The sequence below is a fragment of the Microchirus variegatus genome, assembly GCF_963457635.1.
Source record: "Microchirus variegatus genome assembly, chromosome: 23".
Taxonomy (NCBI): domain Eukaryota; kingdom Metazoa; phylum Chordata; class Actinopteri; order Pleuronectiformes; family Soleidae; genus Microchirus; species Microchirus variegatus.
In genome coordinates, this window is record NC_139824.1 from 11,847,779 (window position 1) to 11,860,606 (window position 12,828).

At 44.5% G+C, this 12,828-nt stretch overlaps 1 protein-coding gene across 1 annotated transcript in view; it reads right to left on the minus strand.

Moving 5' to 3' along the window:
* bnc2 (basonuclin zinc finger protein 2) overlaps positions 1-12,828 on the minus strand; it is a gene marked incomplete at its 3' end in the record, with an annotated part of 88,152 nt that overhangs the window by 41,366 nt on the left and 33,958 nt on the right. The window lies entirely within an intron of this gene.

Below are 12,828 nucleotides of genomic sequence, written 5' to 3' on the forward strand. Positions count from 1 at the left end.
CAACCACGGGTTGCCAGTTACGTCAGAAAAACGAAACCTAAAAGACATCGGTGTTTTGAATTTGAATGTAGTAACCGTTTTTGGCCACATTCTTACATATGGCACCTTTAAGATGAATCAATGAATAAATATAGTCACACGTTTGCAGGAAATGACAGTAAACCGTGTAATCGAAGCTTGTGGCCTAATAAGCAGTTAGTCGACGAGAATAATGTATTTTACATTTGGCACATGTGGTGTCAAGTCGGGGCTGAATGTCTGAGATTTTTTTTTTTTTTTTTTTTTTTCCATTATGTGTTAATTCTTTGGGCTTCAAAGGGGGGAAAGAAGTGTAATCACTGAAATTACAGAGCGAAACATTTCAGGAATGTGCCAGAGAGGAAATTGGGTGTAGCGTGCACAAGGTGACTGCTGTGAGTAGTTACCGTTTATTTTTGCGATCCCATATTATGCTGAGAAACGCGAGAAGCCTTCATTATCAGCTGTGCAACGACTTTATGCATTTACGACCCTGCGCTTATCTCTTATTGTGTCACTGTTTTTGTTGCGGTGTGACAATAATGTGACGCTCCGTCGACACAAAGGGTCATAGGTCGGAGTCCACGTCTGTGCCAATAACCTATATATTTCACAACGTCAATAAGAGTCGCTCCGCATTTGCTACCGTCAACATTTTTTTGTCACATAGCAGATGTGTACATGTACGACAGACACACACACACACACACACACCGAACCACGAGTGTCCTGACTGCCTGTATGTGGTGTTGAGCAGCAGAAAACAACATTACTTAGACTTGGATGACACCGATATACTGTAATTCCGTACAGAAAAATCAGCTCGCTCATCCAGTAGCCTACTATGGGACCATAAAATCCATGAGACCCCCCACCCCCCCACCCCCCGCTCATCCTAAGGTGTTATAAACCAGATTAGTCACTGGAGAAGTCAAAGTGAACATGGGCTAATCCAAGATTAAACGCAAAATTACACCACTTTATAACCACGTCGCCTCACAGTTTGACACACGAACGAGACAGGAGGCTGAGATTTTTCTTTTTTTTTTCTTTTTTTTGACTTTACACCCGTTTTTTAAGCTCTCCAGGTGCTCAGTGGATTATATACGCCATGTGCCAGGTGGAGGGAGCGCACGTTATGTTCTGACGCTTTGACGCTCTTATCCGCAGAAAATGTGCAATAAGCGAGGTTCAATATTCCCTTCCCTCAAGGACACTTAATGCGGGCAGACATGTCTTCATAAGTGCTCCTAAGCCATGACTGGGGTCAAACCTGTGATCTGTCAAGATTCGGTTTTCCTGAAATAATCTGTGAAACAACATCCCTGTTCATAAAGTTACTTTTATAACAGTGTTCTTTGCTCAATATAGTTGATTTAAAGTATTCATACTTTGGCTGCATAAACTGCTATAATATCTATAATATTCTCCTCCCACTTGTATGTAACTCTAAAAAGACAATGGCACGGACTATTCCCCCCCAAAAAAAGTTGTTCACCAAAACAATTCTAGATACTAATTGTTTAATTGAAGCAAATATGCCACATTTCAAATATGAGAATAAGTCATTCATTGTTGCCCAAATCTCTGCCTACTTCTTTGTTTACTTTTACCGTAAAGTAAAAATCTGTGAGTGAATTATGTCTTTTATCATCAATCTTTTTTTTTTTCTTCTTTTGCCACAGATTATTTTCCTTTTTACGTAACTCCTTTCACATAAAGATTTTTTTGCGAACGCTAATTGAGAGTATCCAGATTTAGCACCATCATGTCACACAACCCCTTTTATAATTACCTCTGTGCGGCGGCGCTAAGAGCAGCAGACGGAAATAAATAAATGGAAATATCAAATGCACCTCTGCTGTTTACGAGCCGGGGCCCTGACAGCTGACAAGATAGTTAAGGGGCGTCTAATACGGCAATTAAAGTGTGCCACTGTCTGCGGGGCTGCCGCTGTGACAAGGCGCCCTCTAATCACTGACTTATTACGCTGGCTAGAAGCACCTCTCATATCTGGCCCATTAAGCAGACAGCAGCATTAAGAAGCATTAAAGCAGCAAGGCCCTTCAACTGAGGAGGTGCTGATGGGAGAAAAGGGAGGGGGGGGGGGGTTTGGGGGGGTGCGGGAATGCGCCTGTTATTTCTTGGGATTAATTTGTGCATTGTTCAACAGTCAGTCAGTCAGGGACATGCAAGGGAAAGGGGAACAGAAGAGATGCTTGAGATATGATGGCATCAAAATGGATCATATGCGAGAAGATGAAAGGACTTCTTTTTTTTTTACAGAAGTTTTAGCAGATGCATGTGTCAAAAGTGGCCAACACAAACACATTCAAGGGTGTGTGTGTCGTGTCAGATGAAACAAGAAAGACACGATTATACAGAATAAGGGTGAATTCCAATTCCTTGCTTAACCCTCAATCTCAAAAATGTGCGCTCCCTCTAGTGCAAGTGCTGTCCCGATTCTCAGAAAAATGAAGTTGAGGGGCAAGTTTAAGGGCTGTATCGCCCTCAATATTGAGATTTTCCGAGACCACCCTTGAGAGCAAGGGCTACCCAGAATGCATTGCGTGTTTTGACATAACAAAGATGGCGCCGAAATCAGCGAAACGAGTACGCTACAAATTAAGTATTTTCTCTTCTTAATAGAGATATAAAAATTATCTTAGTTAAGGCCCATATTATGGATTACTGACGTCATTGTTGCGTTACATTTATTTTTAATTTTACGATCTTTTGTCAAGAGCCAGTGCGGACAAGCGATCGATAGTTTGCTATGGTTTACTTTTCAATAAGCCGTGGTGTGTGGTAACTGTCATTTGTATGAGTATCATCTTATAAATAATCATGACTTAAACCTTCTTCTTCTTTTTTGGAGTTGACAGACTGGACGCAGCTTTCGCGTTATTCTGCCCCCTACGGTCTGAAGACGTATCTGCATTTAAGGGGTGTCCCATTTCTAAGTGACAAAAAAACCCTCAACACTTTGTTTTGAGGGCCAGTTAAGATTAAGGGTTGAGCTTGAGGGTTAAGATTGAGGAATTGGAATTGGCCCTAGCTCTCATGATTCCCATATAAACAAAACTTTTTTTTGCATTTGGCCATGGTTTAACCTGTGACTGGGTCAGGGACAAGCTTGGGCCTGGGTCCTACAACTACAGTTTGAACATATTTGTCACATCGGGGTTGAGGCACTGAGGCTGTGCTGTTATCTGCAGGCCCCGGCCAGATACACAGCATTAGTCACCGTGCTAGTGTCTCGACAGGGTTTCCTCTTTGGCTCTGAACTCAAGATGACAACAGCGAGCAAGAGCACAGAGCGTATGAGTGAGTTACTTTTTTTGCGCTGCGAGTGGTAAACGACTAGAAAAATGGTCAGTGAGAGAGTGAACGCTGTGAGCGAGTGAAGAAAAATCCCACGACTCTGGTTCAATTACAGTCTTTTACAACTGCCGGGCTGCAGCTCTATGGTCAACAACTTAACCTAGCTGTGTCCAGAAAGCATAATTTTCATCCCTTATCTGGCTCAAGTGTGTGTGTGCGTCTCACTGCTGGGTTTTGTTTCGCTCGCGGCTTGATGTTTCATAGATGTTTTGCTTGGCTCGCAGTCCCTGTCCCTGCCCAATTGTATAAACACCGACAGTCGGCAATGGTCAGCATCAGATCGGACTTGGGGGAGGACTCTCAATTAAAAGACTGTTCGCGGGACAGATGGACTGAAGGACGGCTCCAGTTTGGACTCTTGGATTCAGGTTCCAGGAGGATTTCAAACAGGGACAGGGAAAGACGCGATCCTAAACTAATATCCTCTACAACTGTATTACTACAGTTTCATTTTTCGTGGGGGGGGGGGGGTTTACATTGTAACTATATGCCACAGAAAACACCACTAAAACAGCAGTTGCTGCTTGTCCCTCCAGCCTCACCATATCCTCTCCAGACAGCCTACAACACGAAGCCAACCCAGTCAGCTGCTGGATGCAGGGCGGGTATTGTTCCTCCTACTTAAATTGAAACCTTTACCATGTTCAACACACAGCCACAGACCACATTTCTTGTTTGGTAAGTTAAGCAAAGCCGAGTTTTAAATGAAAACCCCGTGTGCATGCGCGCATCTGTGTGCATGTGTGCGCCCTTGTCTTTTTGCAGCAGCGGCAGCAGCAGCAGCTTCAGATTTAAATTTGTCTCTGCTTAGGGTCACTGTAAAACACTGGGAGCATCTTGTCCTCTCTTCCACCCACAAGATATTATCTCATCCATGAGTTAGCTGCTGAAATGCTGTCAATTTCCTGCCAGAAATGTGCAGCCAACGTGTGTAGGAAAAAGAGGCACAGCAGCTTTGCGTGTCATAAAGCAGAGCCTGGCTTTGTCTGATAGATCAGGACTTCACAATGTCCATATTGGAAACAGGTGACAAATAAAACATGCCGAATAAAGAAAGCCTTTGTAGTCGGACACAGCACGCAGCACAAAATACAGGGGAGCAAATACCTCATGCCAAGGCTAATTTTTGCTTGTTTGATTTTATACATTATGCATTTGACTTGAAACAGAGGTTTCTTGCCTCACAAAGTGGTGCAAGATAAACAATGATTAATCACTTGTGTGCTGACTTCAGCTTAAAAACACTGTTACAATCTACAGGGAATCTACAAAACTGCAGTTGACAGAAAAGATGAGTGTCCTCCCTCTGAAATCCCCCCACAGTATGAAGCTCATCCTGTCATGTCAGCTCTGCTTTTAAAGCCTGGCGGGGTTGGCAGTCACAGAGCCACAGAGTCCCCCTGTCCTTTTGTGCAGCTGTGCATCTGGGCTTTGACACGGGGCAGAGCGACCAGAGCTATGCTAATGGGAACCAAATGGGGCGTGAGTCCCTGGTGGATTACAGAAGGAGAAGAGAAGCATGTGTTTTCATGTATTCATGTGGAGACCTGGGACCCTTCTCTTTTCTTCCTTTCCTTTTTTCCTCCTTTCGTTAAGTCAAACAAATGGAAGCGGCCATCTTCCGCTGTTTGCACGCACTTTCTATTAATGCTCTTTACGACTTGACAGGTTTTTAAGAGGTGTTGTCAATCAGTACATCTATACAAATGCCTATTATAGTGTTTAGATTGAGTCCCCTTTAAAGGTCTGTTAGTAACGTTGTGTAAACTACTTAGTTTGGGTTTAAGAAGGGCCAAATTTGACAATGAATGTTCAAAATGAGGCCAGCAAGGTATTTAACAAAGATTAGTGGACACTTATGTCAGCATATTTTTGTCTGTGAAGATGTGCCTCTTGGTTTTGTTCCACCTGTTTGAATGCAGCCGACCTGAAGAGTGTGAGGCTCATAATTTAGAGTCTGATGTCCAAGAGACAGAGTTCCTAGGCCTTCTTGATGCCATCTGTCATGTCAGATGTTTTATATTTAAGTATTTGAGCGTAGAATATTTCAGCAAGAAAGAAAAAAAAAAAAGGGTACAGCTCGGTGATGAACTCAGTCAGAATCCATGAGAATCACATTCTTGAACCTACATCTGAAATTTGAAATTGCGAGTGCTCATATCTGTGATCAATTGTCATTCCAGATGATGTCCAGTTTTAACTTTGACCAGAGGTCCAGTCCTGTCTCTTTGTGTTTGTCAGCTGTCAGACATGAATCGTGACTCACGCTCTGCACTACTTCACACACACACACACGCAACACACACACACGCAACACCCCGGTGATTAGTCTAGAGTCTCGCTGAGTATAAAAAACGAATGCCTTCAACATTCCCGGCTCCCTCTGTGTGGTTCGAACCAGTCTTAGAAAGTAAATCTCCCCATTGTGAGAACCGCCCTAAAAAAAAAAAAAAAATGTTCAAATCAGATCAATGATGAAACTTTTGAGTCTGACTCACTCTGATGATAAATAGCTGTGCGTGTACTTCGGGACAGTCATGCTTGTTTATGAAGTGGTCAGATAAAGGACCCAGCTGGCTTTGATATTGTGAAACAACGGAGAAAGGAAGAGGGAGCAATAATATCACAATACTGGACCAGAAAACAGCCCTGTGATCTCGCTACCATATGCCATGCTTGCAGTCAGTGCAGCCTGTATAGAGGAAGAGTTGTACCACACCGTGAACACTGGACTGCACTGTCAGTTCAAATACCTAAGCATCAAGGGAGCAGCAGTTTCTCCCATCTTTTTTTGTGTAGACAGCAGGTCCAAGGCAGAGGCTCCCGGTCCAGGCCCCTGGCCCCTCTCAGTTCTCCTCAAAGCATTTCCCCAGCCAAAGATCAAACCGTCTGCCCAGTGACAGACCCCTGGGTCCACAGACACAAGGCCAGGTTCAAAGAGGGGTGCTGAGGGAGGCAGGGAGGGAAGGAGGGAGGGAGGGAGAGAGAGAGAGAAAGAATAAAAGTTGCGCGAAAAAGGTAGAGAAGTAGGACGACAAGGGAACAGATTGGGGGGGGGAGTCGGGCAAGCTGGTGCATCAGAAAGGTGGGGAACAGAGGTTGCAGCAAAGTTGGAGGAGGCAGAGAAAAGTTGAAAAGGGGAAGAATAAGGGTTCGAAAAAAAAGACATCAGGCCAAATTTTGTCCTGTGTAATGCAACTTTGGTACAGGTTTACGTATGAATTGCATGTAGTACTCTTCTTAGTACTTCTTCTTAGTGTAGTGCCAGTGTACTGGGTAGTTATATACCACCCCAGAACACTTCAAGCTTGATTTTTTTTTTTAATATAAAGTGTCTTCCTGAGTACAAACTTGTAGTTCTTCAGCGACCATTGTAGTCTTTTGGTATTTTTGCAGGAGATCTGAGAGATATTTGCGTCCTTTTGCGTGCATTTTCGTTCTGTAGTAGATACAAACACACGTTTTTCGATCTCAAACTCCTACAAAAACATCACTTGAGCGTTCCATATTCTGTCAGTCAGGCCAGCAACATCATCAGAAAGCCCTTCTTGCACAATAAACAGAATCAAATCAAAATAAATACCGGCTCCTGCACAGGTTTCCTGGCTTTCTTGTTTTTCACATACACATACTTCCTTATCTCTTGCCATGGCTCTCTGCACAGGAAGGCAAAGAAGTAAAAAGAGGCCATTGTCATCAATATACTGGAGGCGAGATACGCTCCGACCTTCAGCCTATCAAAGGGAGCGACCCACGCCAGATAAGAACAATCCTCTGTCAGATGTGACACCTGCACTAGCTGGCCCACTGATCACGCACCGGGCCAATGCTACTGCTGCTGGCCCCGCACACCGCAACAACGCAGGGAGGAGCGTCTGTCTGGAGACTTAAGGGACTGACATGACTGCACGGTGCAACCAGACGCATGTGGAGGTGACAGAGCAGGAAGGAGAGAGAAACAGGAAAAAAAAGAGACTTTAGGGGAAGAAGAAGAGGAGGTGAAGCAGTAGTTGCGAATAGAGAGTCGGTAGAGAAGATGACCAACATCGTCCGCTCTTTTAATCCCTCCAAAATCTGCACGCTGACACAAACAGAAAATATTAGTCAGAGCCCAAACCGCTCTCACTGAGGGACATCTCCACGGTGATCACCGGCCGGCGTGGGCGACGACACACACACACACACACATATACACACACACTCATACATTGTGCAGGCTTGAAAAGGCTGCTTTGCGATCCAAAAAAGAAAGAAGCACAGGAAGCACAACAGGACAGTGGCAATCCAGTGGCTGTCAGCTGTCGTGGGCCTGTTTTGAGAAGATGTCAGGGGTCTCAGAGTTGTAGAAGCATTGCAGAGATCAGAGGGTGAGTTCTGCCAAACTAGAAGCTGGGACAAACCCATAGCCCGAGGGGTCACAGAATCCGGTACTGTGTGTATGATGGGTGAAGGAGATCTGACAGGTGCTGAGGAGCCAGGACGTTGAGTTATTTGTAGGTAAGGGAGCAGGAATTTGTCTGTGATGCGCGACTCGACCGGGGCGATGTGTGCTGCCAGGGCCTGGAATTGGGTAAGAACTCTGGCATGAACTTTGGAGTTCGTGGATGAGAGAGAGAGATGGAGTATGGAGATGTTTTGATGACAAGAGGACAAAACTGAAGAGCTGAAACTACACCAAATTGACATTTTAGTCATTGCACTCTGCAGGGTGGGACGCCTGAGCTGCACACATACGTTCCCTGTCATGCAAATATGCACTCACACACACACACACACACTCACAAATGAATTCCCCTACTCAGAACTTGCCCCCGCCAGAGAAATCCTGGAAGAGCTCCTTAGATTTAATCTCGCCAATAGCTCTTTATTTGCTTTGACCATTTATTTTTTAATGTAAAAAAAAAAAGCCTGCGCTAATTGTGTGTAAGCAATCTCCAAATTATGCGTATGTTTTTTCAACCAAACTGCACACACTGAAAAGTATAGACGTATTGGCCGGCTTTCAAGACACACGACTGGGCAATAATATTTGTTTCTTTCCTCAGAGTTTTGTTCAAACAGCGTGTCAGCAAGGCGGGTTTACTTGTAAACACCTGGGCCTGCACACCCAACAGCTGTGGAAATAATAATAATAATATAAAAAAAAATAATATTGCACGAGCCATGCTGAAGCAGGAATAACTCCTATTTAAATAATAAGTACCTCCATCCTCTCCTCAGCACTTTGGTTCGTACGCGATGTCACCGAAAAAAACTGCGCCGTTTACAGATTTGTGCCATTGTTTACCTCAGCCAGCATAGTGAGAAGACTGCTCCCGGTTCAGTTTAGATGTAACACTCCAAGAAAAAGCTGTATCTTCCATTAGTGTTTTGCAGTTCCAGTCGGCGAATGACACGGAGGAAGAAGAAGACACAACAGGTCCAGATAGAGAAGGGAGGGAGAGAGAGAGAGACTGGGACAAGCATTTAACCAATGGTTACATCGCTGCATTGACAAGTGTGTCACTCCTAAAGCCACACAGCAAAAGAGGGAATGCCTCTAGTGTGTGTGTGTGTGTGTGTGTGTGTGTCAGTGACTGGAGGCAGAGACGGCAGACCAAAGGAAAGTCCATCTGGCTGTTTTAGTCTTTATCAGTCTTACAAAGTTCACAGATAGAGTGGCTGAAGTGGAGGCGAGACACTCATCCAGAGTCACAAGTTACAAAGAAGCCACTGCTCTCACGCACACAGGTGGGAGGGAGCAAAGAAAGAGTGCGTGTGGAAAAGCAAAGCCTTGGCCTTTTTCGCGAGTGCCATTCTGCGATTGATCTGACCAAATTGCAAATTCCCTCTCAGGACTCGCTCAAGTCCGCTTCATTTGGCTAAAGCTGGAATTTCCTTATTTCTGCAATTATAAAGCTATTGACTGATTCGACATATGTTAGCGTGTCTTCCAGTCCTCGAGTGCTCATGTGCCATCGAGTCATTAACTTTGACAAATTGTGACAGACGTTTTTTTTTTTTTTTTTTTTTTTTTATTGCCACTCGATCAGGTGAAACACGATTGTGGCAGAGGAGTTAATGAGTGGCATGTTTTCTCCTCGTCCTCCTTCCCCACCGCCTCACGCTCTCCACTCCCCACTTCTTCCACTTAGATTCCTGCACCCCTAAATCCTCCCCCTCACCCTCCATATTTATAATTTTACCACATCCTAACAATAACACGGCCGGTACTCAGCACAAAACACGCGGGCCCTGGGCTAATGAATCTCATGCCTTTACCGCGGTAAAATGGCCAGTAAGTATTACCAGCTGCAACACTCTCTCTCTCCTTGGCAGTGGCATTGAGCATGGGAGCGCGGGGGTGAGGGTGTTGGGTGGTGGTGGTGGTGGTGGTGGGGGGGATCAGTCAGACACATCTGAGTGCAGCTGGACCACGGAGAGAGAGGTGGGGGGGGGGGGGGCAGTGAGGTGGGGAGACCGCAAGTCTCCATGTTTCCAGCTGCCTTTCTCAGGGGCTCGGTTTTCTCTCCCTCCTCTCGTTTTTTTTTTTTTTTTTTTTTTTTTTGCAAGGCCCTTCTGGTCCCAGCTTACTTGAAAAATCACAAACACACATCCGCAATAGACACACGTGCACGTGCACGTTCTCGCACACACACACACACACACGCGCACGCCCCGATTCCAACTCCCCTCCATCCCTCACATTCGGGCCATCTTTGTTTGGACAGGGCTCAGGAGTTCCAGAAAAGCTCTCTCAGATGTGCTGAAGTAAGGGAAAAACAAAACAAACTGGTCCTTACACACACACACACACACACACACGTGCACGCACACACACACAATCTAAATTTATGTGAACGCACAGACACGCCGAAAATGTACATGTAGCACTCACTCACACAATCACATACATGAACAACTTCACGTGTGAGAGGGAAAAAAAAAACGCCTCAAACCAGAGAACAACTTTGCAAAGGGATGAAAAAAGTGGGATCCATGAAGGTAGATGGCCTGTCATTAAAGGAGAGCATTCTCCTCCATGTATGTGTGTGTGTGTGTGTGTGTGTGTGTGTGTGTGTGTGTGTGTGTGTGTGTGTGTGTGTGTGTCCCATTCCAGGATCACATCACCAGGGCAGGCCTGAAGCGTATCTCGACATGTGTTACCTCTTTGTAATATTGACTTTGTTATAGCTATACGAGTGGGAGAGTAGAGCCAAGAGCGCGGCCCTTTCAGTAGTGGGGCCCTCGGAGTCAGCTCGAAAACAAATACCTGAACGAGCCGTGAAAATAGAAAACACAGTGTCACAATCGCAATCTATTGAAAACCGAATCAAATAAACTGTTCCCTCACTCCCCCCCCCCCCCCCACCCCCCCTCTCACCTTTACATTCTCGCAGTGAAAATTAAGCCTATTATTTGTCTGATTCCATCGTGTTGCTTACAAATCTGTGGGTTTGGCAGATGAGCAAGTCTTGGCCTGGTTTCCTGTCTGAGCCTTTGCACTTCAAGTAAAAAATAAATGAAAAAAAATCTTTGTCTAAAGCCTTGACTTTGTAATTATAATGAAACACCAAACAGATCACCAACTCATTCAAAATGCTTTTTGTTCGCTGTGCACCAACAATAGTCCTGATATCAACGAACCCAGTCAATATACGGCATCATCTACAAAGGAGAAGCCTTTTAAATTGTCTGGAACGTTCAAATTTCAAATGACAGAAACAATAAGAAATCCAGATAAAGGAAAAGCATGTGGATTGCTTTGCAGAGAAATAAAAGATTGATTATCATTTTTTCTTGTGCCTTGTGTGCGTACGAATCCCGTCTTTTCTCTTTCCCCCCCAGTGATGACTTTGCTTATACATTTGAATAATGAAGGCAGGTCATTTAAATATTCCCTCTGTATTTAAAAAAAAAAAAAAAAAAAAATGTTTTTACACGATGCAGCAATATTAGCCATGTTAATTGGGCTCTTTGGACTTTCCCCAATTGAAAGGCTAAATTAATTACTTGTGTCGACAAAATGTCAGACACGCTGATCTAATAACTACAACTGTTTCCAAACGTGCTGTTTGCAGCGCATACCTTTTATCTGTTTGTGTGTGTGTGTGTGTGTGTGTGTGTGTGTGTGTGAGAGCACTCCCTCAACATCCACTCATTTAAGTTAAATATAATGAACAAGTTGGCAACAGGCTTGATTCATCGGTGAGATTTGAGAGTCTTTTCTCATATTAATCAACGACTATGGCAGTGGCTTCTTGCAGGTTGACTCCTGTTAGTGTGTCTGCGCAAACACAACACACACACACACAAACGCACACACACACACTTCTAATGCTCAGACGTGCCAATTCAAAGTCCACTTTTTTTTAATTAAGCTTGTAAGAAAAATTATTTGCAAGACGTTATGTATTTGAAACGTGTGATGTGTTCATTTACGTGTACCCACCTCCGTAGGGAGCTTTGAAGTTCCTTCTTTTTTTTTTTCCCTTCTTTTTGCTGTTGGCTGTTTTTCAGTCGTGGATAAAAAAACTGCATCAGCGTATTTTACTCAAGTGCGAATAAACATTAGACTGTGGACGAGGGATATTTTAAGGGTATCTGTGATCGGATGATGCGTGTGTTTGTGCACGTGCATGCACGAGGGCGCGCGTGCATTTGCGAGCGAACGCCGTAGCTTAACTGATCGGCCTGCTGCTGATGCTATGTTTCAGACGACCCCTTGAAGTGGAAATGAGCTTCCTTCTGTCTTATAACTAGTCTGTTCTCACAATGTCAGCAAACTCTAGCTGCCCCTCCAAAGAAATGCACACCACCCTCACCCTGGCCCTGTGGTCAGCATGCAGGATGAATCCAACATCAGACCTAAGAAACACACACACAGGTCCTCCTTCTTCTGCTGGGGAGAAAGGTGTGAAAGAAGTGCAGCTTCTTCAGGTGGCACTGGTAACTGAAAGAGCCTATCTAGGTTTACACATAACACATTCTAATGCATTTAATTTTAGTTTCTATTTAGTTGCAATTTTCTCATATAATATTTCCAAATCCTGTGTCGCTTCACGCACATTTTGCACATTTCTTCGTCGTCTTCCATCGCTAGTATTAAGCCGCTGTGTGCACATGCACGCACGCTGCCGTTTGAACCTGTGCGAGCACCTGAGGGTCCATCCCCACGCGTCCACGGAGCGGGGAGCGACAGCTGTACGGTGATGCCGTAGCGATAGGCATCATCGGGCTTGGTAGAGACTAATTGGTCCGCAGCGCTCCTCTGAGTGGCCTCGCTAATTAATTAGAAAGGCAGTGGAGCTGAAATTTTTAATCAGGACACCAGGCTCTCCAGCAAAAAAAAAAAAAAAAAAAAAAAAGACACATCACCCCATCATTCCATGTAATCCACCCGACACTGATCTCCCATGTTGTCATATGAAGTGTGTTGTGTGTTTA